Below are 24,094 nucleotides of genomic sequence, written 5' to 3'. Positions count from 1 at the left end.
CCCCGGCGAGCGAGCTCCCTTCTCTCGCTTTTTTCTTCTTCCCCAAGTTGCAAAATCAGAAATGGCACAGGCGGCAGCCGGGAGCGGCGCGGGGCGCAGCGCCGGGGGCGGCGGGCATGGGCCACGGCGCGCGCACACACTCGCCCTCCGCCTCGCCCGCACCCCCGCGCACACACACACTCGCACACACACTCGCTCACCCGCGCCGGGCGCCCGCCCGCCCGCCGGCCGCTCGGGCTACGCGCAGCGCGCGGGCTGAGCCGACATAGAGGAAGCGGCGAGGGCGGCGGCGGCGGCGGCGGCGGCGGCAGAGGAGGAGGTCGCGGCTGCAGGCGCCGCTGGAGGAGCCGCCTCGGCTGCTGCGGCTGCGAGCGCCGCTGGAGGAGCCGGGGCCCGGGCCGGAGTCCGAGCTGGAGTCGGGGCCGCAGCCCGAGCGCGAGCCGAGGCCGGGGCTGCCCGCGCCGCCGCCGCCGCTGTCCCGGCGGGAGCCCTCGCCCGGCTTCAAGAGTGCGGGGAGCGGGGAGAGCCGAGCAGGATGCGGGGCGAAGATGCCGGCGACGATCAGGGAGCTCGGGTGTCGGGGGGCCAGGTCCAGGGCCGGACGCAGCCAGCCATTCAGGAAGGCAGCGCTGGAGAGCGGGAGGCAGCCGGCAAGGAAGATCACACACTTTGCTCTTTTTGTTGTGCGGGTGGCGCCGGGTTCTCTCTGCCTTCTTCTTTCGGGAGGCGACGGAAGGGGGAGGAAAATACGAGATAATTCACGCCGGCGACGAATTCACAGCGAAATAGCAAAAAATAAAAATCAGAAGAAAATACTTGAGAAAAAAAGGAAAAAGAGAAAGCGAGAGAGACATCCAAAGTAGGTCGAATAAATAATCCTCTTCTTTTCCTCTTTCTTGCTTCTTCTGCTTCTTCTGCTATAACACACAGAGCTAGTTAAAAAAACCCTGGAGATCGCCCAAAAATGTTCTTTTTTTAGTATTTTAAATAAGTGCTCTTCAGCCGGGAACCAACACCCTCCCTCCAAAAAAAATCATATATGTATAAAATAACGATAAGAAGAATACGCAGGGGGTGCCTCCTCCTCCTCCTTTTTTTTTTTTTTTCAAGTTTAGTCTCTCTTCTGCAGGCAAGGAGTGAAAGAGAAAAGGAGGAGGGAGAGAAAGAGAAAGGGGGACAAGTAGTAGACTATGTAAGAAAAAGAAAGGGGAGAGATAGGGCAAGAGGAGAGTGGGTGAGAGAAGAGGAGGGAGAGGGGCAGAGGAGAGGAGAGGAGAGGAGAGGAGAGGAGAGGGGAGGAGAGGAGGAGAGGAGAGGAGAGGAGAGGAGGAGAGGAGAGGAGAGGAGAGGAGGAGAGGAGAGGAGAGGGACCACAAAATTGAAGGCGTTTAAACGGGAGGACACTCAGAGCAATGTTTCCGAAAGGGGGATCTGCGCGAATGTCTGTATATAGTGAACTTTGACACTACTATTGAAACTGACACGTTTCTATGGAGATGGTTGCCTTATATGGAGCTCGTGTCAAGGAGCCAAGAGAAGGGCTGCTGGCAACTGATAATCAAAGGCGACTGACTGGTCAGAGCCCTGACTGGGGGGAGAGAAAATGGGAGGCTAAGGTTAGCCAAGCCTCCTGCACGCCATTGGCTGGAAGGCCCTTCCCCCTCCCCCCCTACCTACAGTCTGGGACGTCGAGGGGAGGAGGAGAGCAGTGAGGGAGGGGGTGTGCTTCTGACAAGCGCGATTTACATTGAGATCGCCCTGCGCTGCTATTTACTCTGAGACCTGATTAGTATGGGTCGTGTATGGTCACACACACACACACACACACACACACACACACACACACACACACACACCAGAGGGGGAAGGGATGGTGAGGAAGAGAACGCGTTGCGATGGGAAAAAAACGAGAATGATAAAGAAATTATTTCATGTCTTCTGAAAAGTTTTTAAAATTAGATTTTATGAGCGTAGAGTGTCGCTGAAAACGTTAGGAAAAATTAATGAGAATGAAACCACCATTTTAATGATTTGTGAAGTATACTGGGTCTAGAATCTTCGTTCACATTCAACATAATCCTAGCCTGGATCCTGCTAATTTTGTGTTATTAAAAAAGCCTCCTCATTTAAAAAATTTTGAAGTATATCATAGTTTGGGATGCGTAATTACGACAAAGCACACTCATAAAATTGCAGCTCCTGTCACAAATTCGATCCGAATCGATGGTTCCTATTCATCCCAAAGATGATCTTAAAATAAACTTTCCAATCAATCCTGTTTTTCCTTCTTCATCATTTTTATCCCCAGGATGCTCCAACTCCAAACAATGCTTCAATAATTATTAATACAGCATTAGTAAGTCCTCATATCGTCGTGGGGCGGCTGTTGGTGCCCACAACTCAGAGTCACAGGAAAAGAGCAAAGGAACGAGAAGACGGGGTAGAGAGAGCGGGGCAGAGGGGGACACGAAGGGGGAAGAGGAGGAGGAGGAGGGAGTCAGAGTGGTGTGTGTGTGTGTGTGTGTGTGTGTGTGTGTGTGTGTGTGTGTGCCTGTGTGGGGGGTGCCGAGACCCCGTTCCCGAAGGTGATTGGTCGCAGGAGGAGGGGCAGGCGGGAGGAGCGGGTCCCGCCGCGGGGCTTGCAGCAATCGCTAGGTCCGGCTGCCACCTAGCGGACGGGAGCCGCTCCCAGGCGACAGGCAGCCGGGTGCCTCCTCCCCTCCCCACAGGCAGCCGGAGCCTTTTCTCCAAACGAAGACAGCACTTTGAAAATTCTTTCAATGGATTTTTTTTTTCCTTGAAAGATCGTACTGGGGGGAAAACGAAAACGATACTTCTATTAGTTACATATTCTCCAATCCCACACTTGCACCCCCCCGGGTTTTAAGATCGCTCCCCTAGGCAGGCTCAGGCGGGCGCAGGGCAGCAGAGCCACAAAGCCGGCTGCCACCGCCCGGAGTGGGAGTCCCTCCTGCCAGCCCACCCCTCGGCTCGGGAGAGCGTAAAAGTTTGTCTCTGCGCCCCCAGGTAGTGGTGGAAGTAAATGGCCAAGCTGTGCTGAAGAGGTAGGTTTGCTTTTTAACACAGGTTCCCACTTTAAATCTCACTAGGGAGGGGTTTGGAAAGCTCCGCGCGCTTGGGGTACGCTTTACACTTCTTGGTCTCTGGGACCTACCGTTTAGTGGCCAGTGATAATTTTTTTAAAGAGCAGAATAAAGACTTTCTTATGTGTGCCCCACAGCTCTCCTATCTGGAATAATGGAGCCTGCATCCTGTGTGCTGCGGCCCATTGTATGCAGCTGATGGAGAGGCGGACAGGGGGTGACAGGGGCTCCTGGCCTTAGCCCCTCAGCCCTAATATTCGTGATCAAGTCTCCCGGTTAGTTTAAAGGTGAAAGTGATATGATTAAAAAATACCCCCCTCACACACACAAAAGACAAAAAAAAAAAAAAAAAAAAAAAAAAAAAAAAAGGAAGAAAGGAAGAGGGAGAGAGAGCAAGAGAGCGCTGTTTATATAGAAATTCTAAAATTTACTTCCCAAACAATCAGAGACGGAGCCGTGAGCAGCTGAACGGAGGCTGGGGGGAGGGAAGGATCGCAGAAGAGTGGGAGAAGACGCAAAAGCAAGCGTCCGGGAACCGGAGGCCTGCTGGAAGCCGGGTCCACCCGTCCAGCCGCCCTGGGACTCTGGACTGGACACGGTGGGCACCAGAAGCGACAGTCGGCCGAGCCCTGCCCGACCAGGCAAGTAACGCAACCATAATCGTTTCTTTGGAACTTGGGGGTCTGTTAACCTTCGACAACGTGGTTGGGCAGAAGGGCAATCTTCCCTCGGCCTCGGCAGGCAGCCTGGACATGTAGTCCAGGCGGCCCAGGTGGGGCCGGGAGAACTTTCGCTTGGGCCTGGTCGGGGGGCTACCATCGCCCATCCTTTCCGCTGCACTTCCTCGGGGGTGAGGACCCGGGCCAAATCCAAAAGAGGCCCCCCGCTAGGAGCCGCCCCCCGCGGAGGCGGGAAAGGCTGCGTGGGCAGGGGACCCGAGGCTGCAGCGGGTTTGGAACCCGCCGGGTCAGCCCTCGGCGTGCGGAGCCGGAGCTGCGGTGGAGCCGGCGGGCCTGGGCACCTGCGCCTCGCCGCGCTGCAGCGGGGACCTCGGGAGCGGCTCTCCGCCGCCGGCCCCAGCCGCCGCCGCCGCCGCCGGGGGAGTAAGGCGATCGGTGGCTGCCCGTTTGACGTGGGCGATAGTGTCAGCGGATTAAAGGGGACATCCGCGGTTCTCCCAAGCAGAGAACCCGCGGCCGCGGCGGCGGCGGCGGCGGCGGCCGGAGAGCAACGAGGCAGTAAAGCCAGACTCCGCACGCTGGGCCAGGCGGGCTGGGGGCGGGGAGGGGTTCGCCTCCCAGGAGTGGGGGCCGAGGTTGTGTGTGTGAAAGGAAGAGCTTCAATTAAAACCAACCGGAGCGCTCCCCCTACCGCCCCCACCCCCCACCCCCCCTGCACCGGGCAGGGGCGCGCGTTTGCGTCAGAGGGCGCGCAGGGCGGGCTCGCCGGGCGGGGGTGGGGGTGGGGAGCTGACACTCGGGACCGCGCCCGGGGGGCTGGGTGGGCTCTTGAATGAATCAGCCCTGCTTGGAAGGGCTAGTCGGGGGTCAAGTCCTGCAACAAAGCTGAAGGACCAGCAGAGACTCAGTGGGAGAGATGTCGCCCACCCATCTTGGTCTCTGCTTCCCGCGTCCCCTCCCTGCCCCAAGCTTCCAAACTCACAAATAGGCCTCTGGGACCCAGACTGACCCCCGGAGTGGAGGAAGCCGGCCTCTTCAGGCCTTGGGTGAAGCCGCCAGCTCCTCTGGAACGAGATCGCAATTCTCAGCCTTAGCTCTAGGAGCAGGCACGGGAGGCAGTCTGTTGGTGGTGCCCACAGCAGGGGAAGCCTCGGGCTTTCGGGAAGGGGAGATGCTTGTGTTCTTTGGAGTCAAGTGTCCCCAGTCGCTTGAGAGGAGTTAGAATGAAGCAGTGCCTTTCTGAGGAGGGCCTTGGCCACCTATGAGACTCAGTCTGCCCCAGCAGCACCCAGGACTCAGTGGCTTCGGATTCTGTGCTCCTCAGGCGGCCGCACACTCACAGGGTCCCACTTGTGCTCGGGCTCCCAGTACGGCCTCCACCAAAATGGCTTCCCTGAGGCCCCGGCTGGTCAGCCCAGGCTTGGGAGGGTCTGGCTTTGTTTCTTAAAGTCATTTGACAACAGTCCAACTTGCCACAGCCGTCCCTGATCCTAGTATCTGTGGTTGGATAGGGCACCTAAGAGAAAATGCTCATGTTTTTTCAAGGGCGCCGGAGTCCTCAAACTGTGAAATTCCACACACCTAGCCAGACTCGCTCAACTGCTAGAACAGAAAAAGCAGTTGAGATTTCCATCTTTCTCCCTTCCATTCTCTCTTTCAGATTTCTTCCTCTCTTCTCACCCACACTGTTGGCTCCACACCAGCCAGCACCCTGGGAAAGTTAAATGAGTTTGAAAATGGTTACTGGACTAGCACCCGTGGTGGACTTAGCCCCAGCACTCTAAGGGTCTTGCTAGTGTGGGGTCGAAGGCAGGGACACTGTGCTTCACCTTCTCCAGAGTCACTCCTTTCTGGTTAGACAAGTCTGGGGACCCTACGGGCCTTGCAGGAAGGCCTCATCCATAGTCTTCTTTTTGTAATTTTTTTCTACACACCAGGTCTCCAGTGCAATTCCACCAAGATTAAATGAGAAGGTGCCCTCTGCTTGGGTTAAGCTGTGAGTTTACTATATTCCTTATGCTCTTCTAGCATCATGGGTGGGTGCTAATCACCTTTTTTAAAAGCCTTGATTTCCCAGCCAGGTGTCTAGTGAGTAACTGGTGTGTGTGTGTGTGTGTGTGGGGGGGGGGGGGGGGATGCAGAGTTTGTGGCTGCCCATGTAGTGGGAATAAGTGACCCAAGTTCCAAAGCCTGAGTCTAAGTGGCCTCTTTACCCCATTTACATAAACTCCATAGCTCTTTTACCAGGTAGGAATTAGGCCAACCTATTCCTCACTAATCCTTTGTCTTTCACATTGGCAGTTTGCTTTCCAGAAAGACACCAGATCACATACATTTTAGGTTTTTGTTAAGTCACACTAAGAAAAAAAAAAGGTTTGTAGAGGCATTTCATAAATCTAGCTCAAGAGCCAATGAGACCTACTAATGGCCACATATGTATAGAAAATTCTCTTGTACACCACTTTCATACGATTAAGTCGTTAAAACAGTATTATTCTGTTTAGAGAAACCACAGGACAGAAGTAACCCTTTTATCAAGCTCATGTGGAGTGACGAACATGTTTGCAAACCCTTTGAGAAAGGTCAGTTCCTCCGATCTTGATGTAGACCTTTCCTAAAGAGCTTGTTTTAAAGTTACCAAATCAAGTAGTCTCCCTTGGCATGAGATTAAAGCCAGGGAGAATACAGTTGAAGAAGATTATTTAACATAAGAACAGATATTTTGGAGGGAAACAATGGGGAGATGTCCAGGAATGCCCACCCAATGTTTTAAGATTACTAAAGCTAAAATAAATAAATATGCTCCAGCTAGATCAGAAATCTCTCCCTCATTCCTAAGCCTGACTACAGTCTTCATTATAGCTGCCCAACTGTAAAAAATTATGCCTCTGTCAACATGAAAGCCAGGGTGGAAAATCCAGGCTAGGATTTGGGCTTCTGCTGGCCTGAGTGGATGGACCTAGCTGCCCATGGGGTTCAATGAACATTGGAACTAGTAGGCTTCCATAACCAATGGCACTCTGGTAGCCAAGGCATTTTTTCTTTGTCATCTTTGAGTTTTTAAAAAAAACAAAAAACAAAAAACAAACAATAAAACAAAACAAAAAAAAAAACAAACTCAGAGAAAGAACTTACCTTAGTAAGTGGTTTAGTTTTCTATCTCAAACCAAGACATTTATAAAACATATTTTGGGAAAGATAAGAGAGACATCTCAGTGTGCCTGGGCTTCCAGTTAGAGAGCCCAGGATTGGGAATCTGGGGGAGGGGGACAGCAGGACAGTAAGGCAAGAGCTTGACATTTAGATGCAGACCAACAGGAAAAGTGACAGTCATTTCTAGTACATCAGTGAAGCCAGAGTCAAATATTTACCTTTTATAAAATCCGAGTCTAGACTAGCTAAGAAATATTGCAAAAAAGAAAGAAAGAAGGTTGCCTTTTTATGTTAAAATGCACATTCTTTTATTTTAAATGCCCGGCTTGGCTGAAGAATAACTGCATGGCTATTCTTCCCAGAGATAATGGGTTGGTTTAGATGAAAAGTTGAAGTTTTGAAATGAGTTTGAAGGTTGTTAGAGTATCCTGACAATACAATCAACTGTGCTATATAATCATTTCTCTTAATAGTTACCTGTCAGAGCACCTATTTCTTTGACTACAGGATTAGCTCATCAGAAGTAGAGCTGAGTTGGACATTTCACTGACTAAAGACTGCTTGAATATGTTTAAATCTCTAATGCTATTTTCTTCACTGACTATTATATGAACTAGTGACTGAGGAGAAGCCCAGCAGATCTAGTGACTGCAGTCTTATTGCAATTGTGTTTACCTACCAGAAAACTGATCAAAATAGTAAACCTAATAATTTCTTCCAAACTGTCAGTGGAAAGACATGTTTATTACAGTGTCCTCCATATTTGAGGGGGTAAAGGTTCAGGTAAAGTTTAAATGGAAAGGGATGAATACAGCACATCACTGATACAAACCATGCAGAACAGTAAATAATTATGTCCTATGTTAGGATATGTATATTTTATTTTCTCATGTCAGAGGTAGAAAATCTACATAGCTCATCCACAGGAGGAGTTAATAAAGTATTCCAAATGCATGACCTAACAAAACTCAGAGTAGTTCTATGTTTTATTGTTAACCCCTTGCATGAAATCTTCTGAAGCTGAAAGGAGAAAGTAAGGGCTTTTGTGTTAGTTGATCCTAGGCTATTCTAGGGCTCAGGTTGGTGTGAAAGGGATGAGGAGGTCACTTGAAATCTCCTTTTATCTACTCTTATTTTCTCTCTGGATCAGCAACTTTGAATAGACATCATCTAATCGCTCTTAATGGAAAGAAAGTATGGGAGCAACAAAAATGCCTTTGCTCCAGGAGTGAATACACGCCTGCAGACAGCTAGCTGAGCTTGCATAGGACTGCATCTCTGCACACATGAGCTTAGGGTGTTTTTTGGTGGGGACATGGATGTATGTGTATATGTCTCACACACTGAAGGGGTTGCATGGATTCTGTTGCCCTTTGTGTAGTTTTAATTCTCCACCACGTCGGGTGATACTTTTAGCTGGCTTTCCCTTAAGCTTTTTCTTATCCTCAGTTTCTCGCCACATTTAAGTATTATAAAAACACAAATAAGAACTCAGTTGTTAATCTTTTAGAAAAGACATCTTATTTTCTTTTTGTTTTCCACCAGAAGTCACCTGATAGAAGGGTCTCCCCTCAGAGGGTGGAGACGATGTGACAGGTGGGACAGACTGGTAACAAGTTCTTTACTTTCAATTTCTCTTGCTTCAAATTCAATTAGACAAAACACAATAAATAAGTGGAAAATAAGAGCTGAACAAAAAGTTCATTAAAAGTTTTTCTTCCTTTATATTTATATTTTCAACTCTTGAAGCTGGTAATTGATTACAAATTATTTTAATACTAGAATTATTTTAGTAAAACTCAGGCTGACTAAAACAGTACTCAATGCATCTTCCTTTGGGTTTGCTACATTTCTTTTAAAAAGAAATACGAATAGCTATCCAGAAAAGGACATGTGATTTTTAGGGCTGAAAGCAAGAGGCTTTCCTCCCTAGGAAGCACCCCCCTCCATGTTCTTCTAAGCAGAATTCTAAGCCTGGGACACTGCTATAAATTCCTCTAGGGGAATACTCCGTTACCAGGGCTACAAGTTCTCATGTCAAGCTGCCAGTCTCTCTGCTCCCTGACACAGATGCCCTTGGCTGCAGAGGCTGGGGGCTTCAGCCGCCCTCTACTACTGCCAGCCTCCTGAGGCTGCAGCTCAGAAGTTAGAAGCTGGGTGGGGGCAGATTAATCTCTCTTTAACTCTTCTTTCCCTCCCAGGATTTTGAACCCCAACTGATATATTTCCTTGGGTTTCCTGGTGAATAGGAGCACTGGGGCAGCCCTGTCCACTAAAGATTAAATGAAGTAGAAGAATCTTAGCTGTGGGTACTTGGAAGTGCCGGTGGGGCGTCAAACCAACGTTTACCACATTGTTTCCACTCAATGTACATACACCCTGGACCGATTGGGTTTAACTTTAGGAAAGAAGAAAGAAAAAGATCTGGAAAGAAAAAAAAAGGGAAAAGGGAAACAACAAAGACAAGAAAGTTAAAGTTATGGAGAAATTGAGTTTTCAGGGCGAAGTAGCTGTATGCTCAGAGCCGCTTGCTCGCAGCGGGCAGAAGCCAGGCTTCCTGACCTTTGTAGCCTTTTCTCTCCTGGAGCCACTTTGGGAATTGGAGGCTGCTTCCTCCAGATGAGGACTGAGAACTCTTCTTGGGTGGGTGTTATTTGATTCACATTTATCTCTTCGGGACAGTAGGGGTGGTCCTGGGTGGATGTGAGGAGGGGCGTGATCCAGAACTCTTTGCTTCCTTTGTATTTTGATTTAAAATTTCAATGGAGGTTTTGGTAGCACAAACTGACGGCTTCTTCTGGTTTTTGCTCAGCAGAAGAAACAATGATTTCCTCTGTAGGTATTCAGCCTGATGGACACTGACCTTGGAGCTCAGACTGGATGGGAGGCACCCTCCCACCTTGGTCCAGGCGCCATCCTGGCCCCCAGATATCAGCTGGTTACCCCCACCTGCTCCTTTAGTTCCTGGGTACAGTCCAGAGGGGGCAAAAGGCAAGTCCCTTTGTGGCAAAGGCTTGTCCATGCAAATTTAACGCTGAATAAATTAACCTCAAACCAGCAAGTTGGGGTGTAGTAGTTTAGCAGGACTAATTGCAGACAATGTAGCTGAAATGACTTTTCCAATTAGCTGCTGGTTGGAGTTTAGTTGGAGGAACTGTCAGCTCCAACGATGGGTAATTGCTTTATTGCTCACAAAACTATCATCTATTTAGAACATATGTGCTAATTACTCTAGATGGGCGTCGACAAAGAGACCATAAATCTAATAGCACTTTAAAAAGTCTGTGGTGCTTGTAAGCAACCCCAGTCCCTTCCTTTTCAGCCAGGCCCAGGTTAGTGTGGTAGGTGAGGTGGCTTTCTGGAAGGCACAGGTTAGAGTGAGGACGCCAACCAACCGTTCCCTGCTTGCGTTCAGTGTGAAGGTGATAAATCACTGTCATCAAAACCAGGCCCCTCTTTAACCGCACACCTTTTAAGTTTTTTTCGTAAAAGATTGGTTTAGAAATCTTTTAATTGGATTATGTTGGGAAATTAATCTCCTTTAGCATTGGCTTAATTTATTGTGTGGATAGTGTCACGAAGAAAACCTTGTGACTGCAGTAAGGGCCCTGTCCCTTTGTTTCTTTCCTTAGCGCTCCAAGGTCTCCCAGCTGTGGGAGACAGTGGTGCTTCGAGTGTCTGAAGTGAAAAAGGGTGGAAAGACACATCTGGCCGGAAGGCCACAGGAGTCCCAAGTCAGTTTTCTTTGTCTTAATTGCACCTTTCTGTTGGGGATTCTGTAGCTCCAAATTCCCTATCTCCACCGCACCGCGCCGCGCCTTCATCCACAAGGCGTTCTGGGTTTCTGGGGGTCTGCTACCAGGAAAGAGACTGCAGGGGCTGGAGGAGGAAAAGGGGCACGCGGAAGCAGACGGCCAGCCAGGCTCGCTAGTTTGTCCTCTCCATCACAACCTCCTCCTTCTGCATCTCCAGCTGGGAGCCAGCTAAGAACAGATATTCTCCACCTCTCTGAGCAAAAACGCTCAGCTAGCTTTTGGCGTAGTCCCCCACTCAACTCTGGAAGACACTTCTTATTGACGTGCACAGCGCTTGAGATGGGCTAGGTCTGTTCCTAGCACCAGCGCATTGTTTAGGCTGCGACCTCCGGTTCAGCCTCCTCGCGGCGCGCGGAAAGCCGGGTCGGTCCTTGCTAGGGCGGGAGCAGGAAGCGGAGGTAGAGCCGGGCCGGCCGCGCCTCAGCGGGAGATAACAACATCTGCCTGAAACGGGATACCTACTTTTGCAGCTCAATTTAGCTCTTAATAGCAGTCCTCTGAGGTGTGCTTAATTGATGGGGATAAAGGCGTAATGACTTGACTGGGAGACGCCAATGATCCTTTAATATACTTTTAAAAGAACAACAGCCACCCCAAACACCCGCGGGTCCTCGCTCAGTAGGGTGTGTGTGGGAGGGGGAGGTGAAGGGCAGAGGCTGGAAAAGTGCGCGGTGCTGTTCCTACCTGGAGGCGCGGGTGAGCCCGGGCAGCTCGGACCGCGCACTTGGGAGCTGACCGGGCGCTCAGGTCGGCCTGGCCTAGTGTTGTCTTGTAGCTGCTGGGAAGTAAGGGGAGCCGAGGGAGCTAGGGTTGACAAGTGGCTGGGCTGACTGGCAGGGAGAAAGCCAGAGGCGGGAAGAAGCTGTCCCTTGCTAGGCTCTGGATGGCCTCACACCTTCCAGGCCTCTCAGGCTAGGGCGACCGCGCGTCTAATGCCCGCGAAACGGTCGAGTGTTGGTGCTCTGCAGGACCTCGCAAAGTTCCGCTGTCCAGACAGCCTTAGAAGGGCCCCAGGCGCTGGGACGGAGAAGCACGCGCCGTGTGAGAGTGCATGCGCGCGCAAACCGCCCCCAAATGCAGAGCTGGGGCACAGCAGCCCTGAGCACGTGGCGGTATTGAGGCCGGGTGTGCCAGAGCCCTGAGGCCGGGCACACAAGGATTTACCTGCTCTGGAGGCGGTCCCGAAGCCAGGTCAGAGGAACCCCAGCTTCCACTTAGGACCTGTGCTCACCGCCCTCTACTCAGCAGCTTGCCTTTCTTTGGGCTAATTTCTCTTTGCATAGTTCCAGATGAATCTCTGGGGTCAAAGGAATGTTTCCTAGGATCCAAGACAGAACTGAGATTCACACAAGCATTAAAAGGACAGGGGGTGAAAAATCGGCTAGCCTTTTCTGTTTGCAAGGGGAACCTCCCCAGGATATGGGCAGCAGTGTCTTTAGCTGGTTTTATTTTTATTATTTATTTATTTGCAAACCTCTTGTTGCATACTTAGGAGAGGAATAACCTTAATGCTTCAGGGTTCTCTCCCTCTGGATGCAGAAGGAGAAACGACTGAAACCACTCTTCAAATTGATTGTTGTAAGAGATCGCAGGTGTTTAGACTGTAGCTATTGTCTACCTTAAGCACACATAACAGGGACCCAAAAAATGCCAAGAAACTGATTTTCCCCAGACCCTCTTGCGCAGCGAGTAATTGTTGCAGGACTAGCAAATCCTCGAGGTCAAGAATTTGAAGACTGGCAGTTAAGAGCCCTAACTCCAGGTGTGTGTTTTCTTGGCGTGGTCGGTCTTCTGCGGCCGCTGTCCAACCTCATTTCTAGAAAATCAAGATTCAGTGTAGCTTAGCGTTGAGCTCCCGACTCCTCCGCACCCTCAAGCTAGCCAGGATGGCGAGCTGGTTTCTAAGACCTAGTACTGTCCTCAGGCTCTTGGAATTAGGAGTAAGGCCCCAAGACTAAATTCGTGCCCTGGCTGATGACTCCTGTTCAGGTGTACCTTTCTCCCCCAAGATAAAGCAGGGGGCGGGGCGGGTTCTGGCTGCAGAACCGCTCAGACCAGGGTATCCAGGGCTTTCTGGAAGGCCCAGTGCTCTTTGGGAGGCTAAGATCCTGACCTCCCTGCGGAGCAGCCTTGTCCACTGGAGCGGTGGATCAGTGCATCCTCGCTGCTGGCAAATCCAGGCCCCTTCCCATCACAGTCAAGGGCTCTTACTCTCCTGTGTCTCCTCATCCCTAAAAGGCAGGCCCTTGTGTGGGGGTCGGGGGGCGAGTTATTCGGTCTGGGACTGGGCTTTTCCCACCCCGGCAGGAGAAGGGCAGACTTAAAAATGTCACTCTGCCAAGAGCTGCTTCCGCCAGCGAGATCCACATCCCGCCTCAGTCGCAGGGTCATTCACCCGGCCAGAGATCCGCGTGCTAGGCCTCCGCAGGACATCGAGAGGCCACGTTCTTGGTGGCATTGAAGGCCGCCAACGGGTGAGCCGGCGCAGTGGTAAAGTCGGCAGCCTGATCAGGGGGATTCAGAAAGCGACCCCAGCCCGGCCGGGGGGTGGCGCACGCTCCCCAAACCCCCTGCGGGCGCCTGGGTCCTCACTGCCAGACACCTCGGGTCATCACTGCGAAGCGCCCGGGAATGGGGCCCGCGGGAGTGTGACCTGCCCCAGCCCAGGCCGGTAAAAAGCAGTTTCGACTGAAACTGCTTTTGCGAGTCATTGCCTGTGCGTTGGCCAGAGCTCTGATTCTCGCAGTTCTCCGCGATTTGCCGGTCTAGGGGCAGCCAGAACTTTTAGGGGTGTGTGTGTGTGTGTGTGTGTGTGTGTGTGTGTGTGTGTGTGTGTGTGATAGGTCTCAGGGCACGGTTGGAGAACCTCAAAACGCATTTTTAAAATTTATATTTTAAGGAAGATCCTGAGTTTAAGAAGCTGGAGAGCTAGTCAAAGTTAACAGCTGCCATATATATACATACATAGACATGTATATATTTAATGTCCCCCTCCCGTGCATGCCTTGTCGCTGTCTGGAGGTCAGAGGACATCTTTCAGTGTTCCCTTCTCTTTCCACAGAGTTTGAGCTCAGGTAGACAGGATTGGTGGCAAATGACGTTTTACCTGCCAAGCCGTCTATCTAGTGGGCTCCTTCTATACTTTAAAGCATCCCATCTGCAAGGTAGGGTTAACACAGGAAAAAAAAAAATGCAGTGTAGTTCAAGAGGTGGCAGATTTTAATTGTGTTTCAAGCTACTGCTTTATAATCTCTCAGTTAGGTCTGTCCTGTACACCAACGCACTGAGCAGCATCTTTCTTCAGACAGGGATGGAGGAACGGAAAACACCACCACTTCCAACCGAAGTGTTGCAGGGACTGATTGCAAGGGAACTGGTGCCCCAGATGTTACACTAGCTTGGCTGCAAGTGTGAGCAGGTAATGCGGAGAGAGTGACATTGTTAACAAAAAACCATCTAATTAACAATGACTTCATTTGAGTGGAAGGATGAAGAAGCCTTTTAAATCAATCCAGATTTACAGGCCTAAGCGCAGCCAATTTATGAATATGGAGCCCAACTGGGGTCTGCTTTCTTTCAAAGATGTCATCTCAGAGGCAATAGCATAGGTGAAGTCATTTGGTTACACTGTGGAAACTTTTATAGTGCCTTCCTTGGGAATTTAATTCAGTGCTTCTTCATTTTATTAGGAACAGACCGACTCCATCAACTGGGCTCTCCCTGTTTGGAGGCAAGACTGCTTGAAGCAATTAGGCCCACAATTAGCATAGTTTTACTGACCCCAGCAGCAGTGCCACTCCTTAGAGTAGCCATTTCTTCAAAGTCAGGGAAAACCTGGGGGAGAACATGCTCCCCAGGTGTTGGGGAAATAAGCATACAAGCAGGGTGTCACCAGAGTACCAAGAGCCCCTGTGGTTGCTTCAGAAACTTTGGTGGGCTTTGGTCCCTTTCTGATTCTGACTTTGTTTAAAAACTTTTCTCCTTTGATTCTATTTTGTCAGAACTGCCTGTAAGAAAATGGATTTCCCCCATTGTCTTCTGTCCTGTGCGCACAGTATTGCTGTGGAGAATATTAGGGTCCAAGGGAGGAGGACACTGATTGACTTCTTGAAACTCTGTTAGATGACAAATTTCAGGGGTGTGTGTGTGTGTGTGTGTGTGTGTGTGTGTGTGTGTGAACCAAACTGACAAGGATCCAGCATTTAGGAGAGTGATTCGTGAGGACCAAGCGTTTATGGTCAGCCTGGGCAACAGTCTAGGCAATGTGGTGAGTTCAAGGCCTGGTTGGACTGCTCTGTTAGGAAAACAGAAACTAAACAATGTATAAGGAGAGGCTAGAAGGTAAGTGTGGGCTGATAATTCCCCCTCTATTTTGAAGGGGGCTCTGCATAACTACTCTGCAGCCCTTCCACTGTCCGTTCAACCAGTAGGTAGGCAAAGACATCCTTAGGAAAATCAGCTGCCTGGAGTTCAAAGCAGTCGGAAAAAACAGTTTTTGTTTTTGCCACTACCATGAGTGGTGAATAGTTCTATATACCTGAATATTGCTCCTTTTCTAGTGCTCTCATTCCTAAATACACATTTCTCTGTAAGATTTCACTAGATTAAATTGCTGACAGTTCATCAGTAGCAGCAACAATGTAATTCCCCTAACCTTATTAAATCAATAAATACTAGATTCATGCATTGAATTAAAAATGCATCAGCATGGCCAGGAATTGTGATCATACGGCTATAGACCTTGGGATTGAAGATGCCACTCAAAAACTAAATGCTTAGGATTTATTTAATCTAATTTTCTGTTTTGGATCAGTGATTAAGTATTCTAGGATTTCAACATTCCAGGAGCCCTTGTAGTGGTGTTTTTTTTTTTCATTTTGATTTGTTTAGTTATTTAAAAATCTTCTCAGTAACTCCTCATGTATAACCACAGAAATCATGCCTGCACGGAACAATAGTAATATCCTGTGACTTCATAGTTCTTGTTGTTACTTCTCCTTAGAATACATTAGCCTAGTAAGATATACTCATTTGCATAGATTTATACATAAAACATGAAAATTTAGATAATACGTTTTTGTTTGTTTGTTTGGGGGTACTACATACCAAATCTAAGATTTCACTCTGAGTGTATCCCCAGCCCATGCTTTTTGTATAACTAAATATACAGAGTGTGAATGTATCATTGTACATTGATTATAACAATTTTGTTTTAAAAAGAAACCACATTTATTTCTCAGCACTGCTAACTATTATAAACAAATTTATCACTTTAAAATGCTATTTATTTATATCATCTGTTTTGCTTGGTGAAATCCACACTATAAAAAGTAATTAAAAATTTCAACTCCTTAAACTTTACATAGCACTTAGAAAATTACATATATCTCTAACATTACATTTGATGCATAAACACTTCATATGGGATTTCCTCAAAGTTGTAGATTTGTATGTAAATTTACAGTTAAACCTTACTGAAAAGGGGTCATGTCAAACATGTGAAAGTTGGATGGAATGGTATGATTACTCATCAGATATTTGACCATACTAATTAAAAATGCAAATGACTTAAAGTGTACACTCCCTATAGGTGTCAGTTAGTATATTTGGTGCTGAATTCTAAAGATATAGTCATGGCCCACAGGTTCACCACACTGTGGAAGAAAAATATTTATTTGACCAAACAGGCAATCAAGTGAAATCTATCCTCTTTAAATAAACTGGTTCTTCAGTGTTTTCCAGTTGGTGTAAGTTGTTGTCTGGGATGTCCCCCAGGGCTCTTTCTGCTGTTCCCTGATTTGGTATAGAAAGCAGCCCTGAATGATGGATTACTGTGTCATTGCAGCCAGCGAAGGATTAATTTGTTTCATTGATTTCTCTTTAGGCAGATTGCCAGAATTTGCTGCTTCCCACCTTTCCTCAAGACTTCTAGAAGTAATAGACAGTAATAGTCTAAGACAAATCAGCCCCTTCTTGTAAAACAGAACAAGGAAACGAAGAGTCCTAGGAAAGCTAGGGCGAATATTCTTATTGGCATACAGAGGAGAACAATTAATAAGCTACTTTATTGGCTTTAGAAATACTTTTAATTGGAAAAATTCTGGAATCGATGGCATATAACAGAACATGTAGATTGTAAGTAAACATGTTTATTTTATAAATGTTTTATAATTTGTAGTTAACCTGTTTAGTTAACAGGAGAATGTATATTACCTATGTGATTGGCAAATGCTTTTCTTTCTCTGCCAGATTTAGAAATTAAATAACATTACATAATTTTAAGTCAATTTACTTCATCAGATTTTTTTTTGGTAGAATAATTTGATCCAAAAATATTTTGGAATTTTGGACAATGACAGCTGTATCAGAACATAGAAATGCAATATTTAAAGAAAAAGAAACACAACATTTTATGATTAAAAAACTAGTGTCTCCTCATTAGAGAGAATTTGTAAAAATTAAAAATGACTTTTTTTGTGTTTTTTCAACCCATTTTCCTCCAAGAAGTTAAATATGATTAAATTATTATGAAAGTCACTTATATTTACTTGGCTGTGTTTTAACATATGTACTGTAATTAATCATTGCTCTACTTTTGGAAAATGAGATTCTAATTTTCCATTATTACAAAGTTGTGCATTTAAAACAAATCTTTAATCATATGTGGCTATTTCCACACAATATATTATTAGAGAAAACTAACTTCTCTCAATGAAGGTACAGATTGTTTCATAGAGTCAAGCTATTTTCTAGAAAGTTTCTAGCCATTATATCAATACCCTGAAAAGAAGTTCTCTGTTAGTGCAGCATTCTAATTCATGTTGCATGAGCAAAGATGGCAGGATAACATTCTCTTCCCTGTGCTCTGAAAGAAGTGATAGCGTTTTGCATATACTTAGTGTCTCAGAAGTATTTTTCCAACTGCAGATGTGAAATAAGGAGGCTGGTTATACAAATCTATTTGTTTCTCTTCTGTAGTGCTGAAAATTATATTGATTCAATGATCTCAAGTTATACTTTTTATGCAATTAGTTGTGTAGTAAAAACTAATATTGTCATGTGCTAATGTCTTCTTTCCTCTGTTGTGCTGAGGTGGTAGTCCATGCACCATCAGCAAATTTACACTTTTCCTGTGTGCTACTGAGAGGAAAAAGGAACATCTGTTTCCATTACATATCTGCATCATAATGATAATTAATGAGCCATTATGGTAGTATTCAGTCAATATATTTTGCTGAATGATCTATACTTTCTTGGTGGAAAATTTTAGATCTATCAGAAGCACTTGGATTTTGCAGGTAGTTCCACGTAGAAGTTGGGAGGGCCTTTGAGTACTTTAAGGTAAAGTATTGCAGTTATGACTTGTCTTAGTAACAGCAACCAACATTATTAGGTTTTCAGATGTGACTCTCATGTGTTTCTCCCAACCATGCGTTTTGAGTACAAATCACTGGGCATCATCTCTCTCACTGTTCTTAAATGGGTTTATCAAGCTACCAATATAGCTTATTCTGTCTTTTATGCCTTTTGCGAACTTTTTGTTTTTACTCTATGGAAGAGTGGAAATTAACATAACATATTTCTTTTGTTTTCTTACATTAAGGAAACATAATACTATCTACCCCTGAAAATGTAATACTAAGGATGGAACTGTGGTTGTTGCACATGCTGAGCATATGCTTTAGTGAACTGCATCCCTACCCCCAATATTTACCTTTTAAGTTCAGCAGGAGAATGCTTGAAACCACACACAACTCTTTCCACTGGCCTTTAAAATCCCAGAGAAATGTTTTCATTTATTTTTGCTTTTGGTTACAGATGCTTTGGTGGTTACATAAAAATGATTAAAAAGCATTTCATATGAAAAATGATTGTATGTGCATGTATGTTTATATGTATGTATATCCATTTACTCTAAACTTGGTTGAGAAACATTACCAGTAAAATTGAAGCCCTCTGGAATATGTTCTCATATGGCTTCTAAAGATATGAACTTGTTCTAAGTTTGGTCATTAATGTCTATTTGCCTTTAAAAAATATAGTTTAAATGTGACATCAGTGATTGTGCTTAAATAAGTGAATTAAAAATGTTGGATCTATGACTGCTATTTGAATGTCTATTCACTTCTGATTAGGCATTTCTCTGCTTTACCATCTTCGTCCATGAAGTTGGTTTCTACTGTTATTGTAGCCGTACTTAAAAAACAGAAATTATCATGTGTTCTCTATATATTATTAAAGAAAATGAAAAAGTAAAGATGGAGCTTGGAGAGGCTAGCTAGCTCGACCAGACCATGTAGTAAGTCAAAGAGCAAGAACCCTCAGCCCCTCTGACTTGTACTCCTTTTCCCCTCCAGGGTGTGACGTCACACTCTAGAGTGAGGGGTGGACTCCTCTTTAAGGAGACAGAGGGGTATAGAAAGGGAGGGGATGGTCAAGCAAAAGAGGAAAAGGGTTTTCCCCCCAAATATTTTAATACTTATTTAGGAAAAAATGGTGGAGTTTTATCAATCTAGGAGCTTCCTTCCAGAATGAGAAGACCATGTGTCTCCCAGAGCCTTCGAATTCCTTTTGTATTTTTCAAAAAACCTTCTTGGAAAGAATGATAGTTTAGATACTAAGCAGGTTTTCACTCGTCTCTTTACCTTCAGCTAATTTCCTGACCTCTTTAAAGTAACTGGAGCCTGAAAACACATGTGTATATCTAGTTTTTGATGTATTCCGTCAGTTAGGACTTTAATTACTTTTTCCTTTTTAGAGTTTGTGCTATGTTCACAGCAGAAATGACTTTCTATTTGAAAAGCACTTGTTTTTTGCTTATTTAGTATAAGAGCACGAAAGTGAAAATGGCACAAGGGGAATGCTTTGCAGACATGCTCTCAAAATCTCTTTGGAGAAAACCTTCTAAATGTAGCCGTGTAGAACCACATGCATGTACTTTCTCTTCGAGGCTTTTACTCCAGCAAATTCAATTCATTTTTAGTTGAGATGACTAAACCTGATTCATAATGTTCACACAGGGTCATGATCCTCCTATGAACAATACTGCAGTTAAAGCTCATCTTTTCTCAGATCTGTTCTTTCAAAATCAAACAGCTCGTTTAATAAATTATTTGCTTCCTTCCGTATGGACATATTCTTGGGAACTTATAAAACTATGAATCATACTCTTTAAAAATGACTTTTATTTATTCTTTGAGAATTTCATATAGTATATTTTATTTTTAAATTTTTATTTATTCTTCTCCTATGCAATATATTCTGACCACAGCTTCTCTTCCCTCATTCCTCCTAGTCTCACCCACCTCTCCTCGTCTCTAGATCTAGCCCCTATCTCCCCTCACCCCAGAACAAAGCAGGCCTCCCAGAGACATCATCTGAACATAGCACAACAAGATACAATGAGACCAGGCACAAACCCTCACATCAAGGGTGGGCAAGGCAAAATGGAAAATGGGAAAATGGTCCCAAGAGCAGGCAAAAGAGGCAGGGACATCCACTCCCACTGTCAAGAGCCCCCCAGAACACCCAGCCAACAGCCATAACATATATGCAGAAGACTTAGTGCGGAACCATGCAGGCCCCATGCTACTTCAGTCTCTTTGAGCCCCCATGAACCCTACTCAGTTGATTCCATGGACAGTGCTCACCGAGTGTCCTCCACCCCTCTGTTTCTCACAAGTCCTCCTCCTGCTCTTCTGAGTGGTTCCCTGAGCCCCAGTCTGAGGGCAGAGACCCAGTGGAGAACTCTAACATGGGCTCTCTCTCTATCTAGTTCTAGGCAGTGTGTCTCTGTATCCCCTCCAATCAGCTGCTGGGGGAAGCCTCCCTGATAGTGACTGGACGAGGAATGGATAAATGAGTACAGCAGAACATCATTAGGAGTCATTTCATTGATTTTTTTTTAAGTCATGTTTGGTTCTATCCTTGGTGTCTGGGCTGTTCATTCTCTAGTTTCTGGCCATTCAAACAATGTCAGGCATGGGCTCCATCTCACGCAGTGAACCTCAAGTTGAATAAGACACTGGTTGGCCACTCCCACAAGTTCTTTGTTACCAATGCCCTAGCACATTTTGCAGACAGGACAGATTGTAGGTAGAAGGTATTTTGGCTGGTCTGGTCTCTCAATCCCTCCACTGAAAGCCTTTCCTGGTTAAAGAAGATGGACAGTTCAGGTTCAGTGTCCTCTATTACTAGGAGTTCTCTCTTGGGTCACCCCCATAGATCCCAGGGGGTTTTCACTGCACTAGATTTCTACATTGTCCCCCCACATGCCCTCCAATTCCAATTGTCTCTCCCCATATTCTCTCCCTCCACCACCACCTGATCCCTCCTATTCCCATCCCCACTCTCCCTGAGTCCACCTGCAAATTTTTTCTACTTCCCTCTTCCAGGTAAATCCCTGTGTCCACCCTTGAGGCCTCCTTGTTAATTAGCCTCTTTGGGTCTGTGGATTGTAGCATGATTATAATTTACTTAACAGCTAATGCTGTTAATGCATACTATGTTTGTCTTTCTGGATCCAGGTTACCTCACTCAGGATGATTGTTTCTAGTTCTATCCATTTGCCTGCAAATTTTATGATGTCATTTTTTTTAACAGTTGAGTAATACTCCATTGTATAAATATACCACATTTTCTTTATCCATTCTTTGGTTGAGGGTTACCTATGTTGTTTCCAGTTTCTGACTATTATAAATAAAGCCGCTATGAACATAGTTGAGCAAGTGTCCTTGTGGCAGAATGGAGCATCCTTTGGGTATATGCCCAATAGTGGTATAGCTGGGTCTTGAGGTAAATCAATTTCCCATTTTCTGAGGAACCACCATATTGACTTTCATAGTGGCTGTACAAGTTTGCATTCCCACCAGCAGTGGAGGAGTGTTCCCCTTGCTCCACATCCTCTCAAGCATGAGCTGTCATTTGTGTTATTGATTTTAGCCATTTTGACAAGTGTGAGATGGAATCTCAGAGTAATTTTGATTTCCATTTCCCTGATGGCTAAAGGTGTTGAACATTTCTTTAAGTATTTCTCAGCCATTTGAGATTCTTCTGTTGAGAATTTTCTGTTTAGATCTGTACTCCATATTTTAATTGGATTATTTGTTTTTTTGATATCTAGTTTCTTGAGTTCTTTATATAATTTCAATATTAGTCCTGATCAGATGTGGAGTTGGTGAAGATCTTTTCCCAATCTGTAGGCTGCCATTTTGTCCTATTGATGGTGTCCTTTGCTTTTCTGTTTTATAAGGTCCCATTTATTAACTGTTGACCTTAATGCCTGCACTATTGATATTCTGTTCAGGAAGTTGTCTACTGTGCCAATTAATTCAAGGCTATTCCCCACTTTCTCTTCTATCAGGTTTAGTGTATCTCGTTTTATGTTATGGTCTTTGATCCACTTAGACCTGAGTTTTGTGCAGGGTGATGAATATGGGCCTATTCACATTCTTCTACATGCAAACATCCAGCACCATTTGTTGAAGATGCTTTCTTCTTTCCATTGTTTCTTTCTGCATTCTTTATCAAAACTCAACTGTCCTTAGGTGTGTGGATTTATGTTTGGGTCTTCAATTTAGTTCTATTGATCAATATGTCTGCTTTTATGCCAAATACCATGTGGTTTTTATTACTATAGCTGTGTAGTAGAGCTTGAAATCAAGGATGGTGATACCTCTATTATTGTTCAGAATTGTTCTAGATATCCTGGGTTTTTTGCTTTTCCAAAGGAAGTTGAGTATTGTCCTTTCAAGATCTGTAAAGAACTGTATTGGAATTTTGATGGGGATTGCACTGAATCTGTAGATTGTTTTTGGTAGGATGGCTGTTTTTACTATGTTAGTCATACTGATCCATGAGCATGGAAGATCTTTCTGTCTTCTGATATCTTCTTCTATTTCTTTCTTCAATGTCTTAAAGTTTTTATTATATAAGTCTTTCAGTTGCTTGACCAGAGTTACCATAAGATACTTTATTTTATCTGTGGCTGTTGTGAAGGGTGTTGTTTTCCTGATTTCTTCCTCAGCCCAATTACTGTTTGTATATAGGAAGGCTACTGATTTTTTTTTTAGTTAATCTTGATTCCATCCACTTTGATGAAGGTGTTTATCAGCTATAGGAGTTCCTTGGTAGAAATTTTGGGGTTGCTTATGTCATACAGTATATTTTAAATCATATTAATTCGTCTCTCCCAACTCCTTCTAGATCCTCCCCCACATCCCTATCTACTCAACTTTATGTTCTTTCTCTCTTAAAAACAAAACAAACTGGAACAAATAATCCAAAAAAGCAAAACCATGAAATCCTATTTGTACTGACTGACTACTCCTGAGCTTGGGGCCTGCCCTGGAGTGCTGTTGATATGCCCAGTGTCACACTGTTGAAGAAATTTGACTTTCACTTGTGGATAGCTTCTTGGCCAGGGGTGGGACATTGTGCCCACAACCTCTCCCCCACACTGAGATTTTGTTCAGCTTGAGCTGCGTAGGTCTTATGCATTCTGTCACAGTCTCAAAATGCAGTTTCCTTGGAGTTATACCTTACCTCTGGCTCTTAAAATCTTTCTACTTGCCTCTTCCACATAAATCCTGAGCCTGGAGGGCAGGGGTATGATACAGGTATCTCATTTAGGGCTGAATATTCCAAAGTGTCTTATTCTCTGGGTCATTTTCAGGTGTGGATCTCTGTGTTAATTATCATCTACTGTAATAAGAAGCTTCTATAATGAGAGTTGGGGAATCCAGGGACTTGAAGGTATAGCAGTATGCTATTAAGATTCATTTTATTGCTGTTCCTTTAGCAGAATAATAGCAGCAGATTCCCCTATTAATCATGTGTTTAGGGTGCTATAAATGTTTTCAGAATGGTTTTCTTTATTTACATGTTTGTTTGGTCTTTTTTTTTTTTTTTGGAAGCCCAGGCTGCCTCACCCCTTCCCCCCAAAAGCTTGGATTACAGGCAGGAACCACTGCGCCTAGCGTGCGATAGTTGTATTATAATAATAAAAGCAGGCAGAATACTTGTCTTTGAATATATTAGATCAGATTATCTTTCCGGGATTGGTCTGGAGATATGGCTAAGTGCTTAAGAAGAGCACTGACTGCTCTCCCAGAAGATTTGGGTGAATCTCCTCTACCCACACAGTGGTGCACAGCTGTCCATGACTCCAGTTCCAGGGGATTTGGTTCCTGCTTTTGACCTCCTCACACATATGGCACACAAATATACATGTAGGCAAAACATCAATACACATAAAATAAATGAAATACATCTTAAAAATATCTTATGGGTTCAGTAGATTCTGGTAGAAAAAAAATGCCTCATCATATTAGGCTGGGGAGTT

General features: G+C 45.5%; 1 long non-coding RNA gene across 2 annotated transcripts in view; it reads left to right on the top strand.

Annotated features, from left to right (window-relative positions):
• Positions 1 to 13,734: 13,734 nt before the first annotated feature.
• Positions 13,735 to 24,094, top strand: part of LOC128113781 (uncharacterized) — a 78,272-nt gene continuing 67,912 nt past the window's right edge. The window contains exon 1 of one of the 2 annotated variants that reach the window (XR_008219660.1): positions 13,735 to 14,170. This is a non-coding gene — a long non-coding RNA (uncharacterized LOC128113781). Of the gene's footprint in view, positions 14,171 to 16,139; positions 16,888 to 24,094 lie in introns of those variants that run through there. The other variant, XR_008219661.1, reaches the window with a different exon arrangement.

Source organism: Peromyscus californicus, unplaced genomic scaffold (assembly GCF_007827085.1).
Source record: "Peromyscus californicus insignis strain IS unplaced genomic scaffold, ASM782708v3 Scaffold_18__1_contigs__length_77618521, whole genome shotgun sequence".
Classification (NCBI taxonomy): Eukaryota; Metazoa; Chordata; class Mammalia; order Rodentia; family Cricetidae; genus Peromyscus; species Peromyscus californicus.
This window is presented reverse-complemented; position numbering and strand designations above follow the sequence as displayed.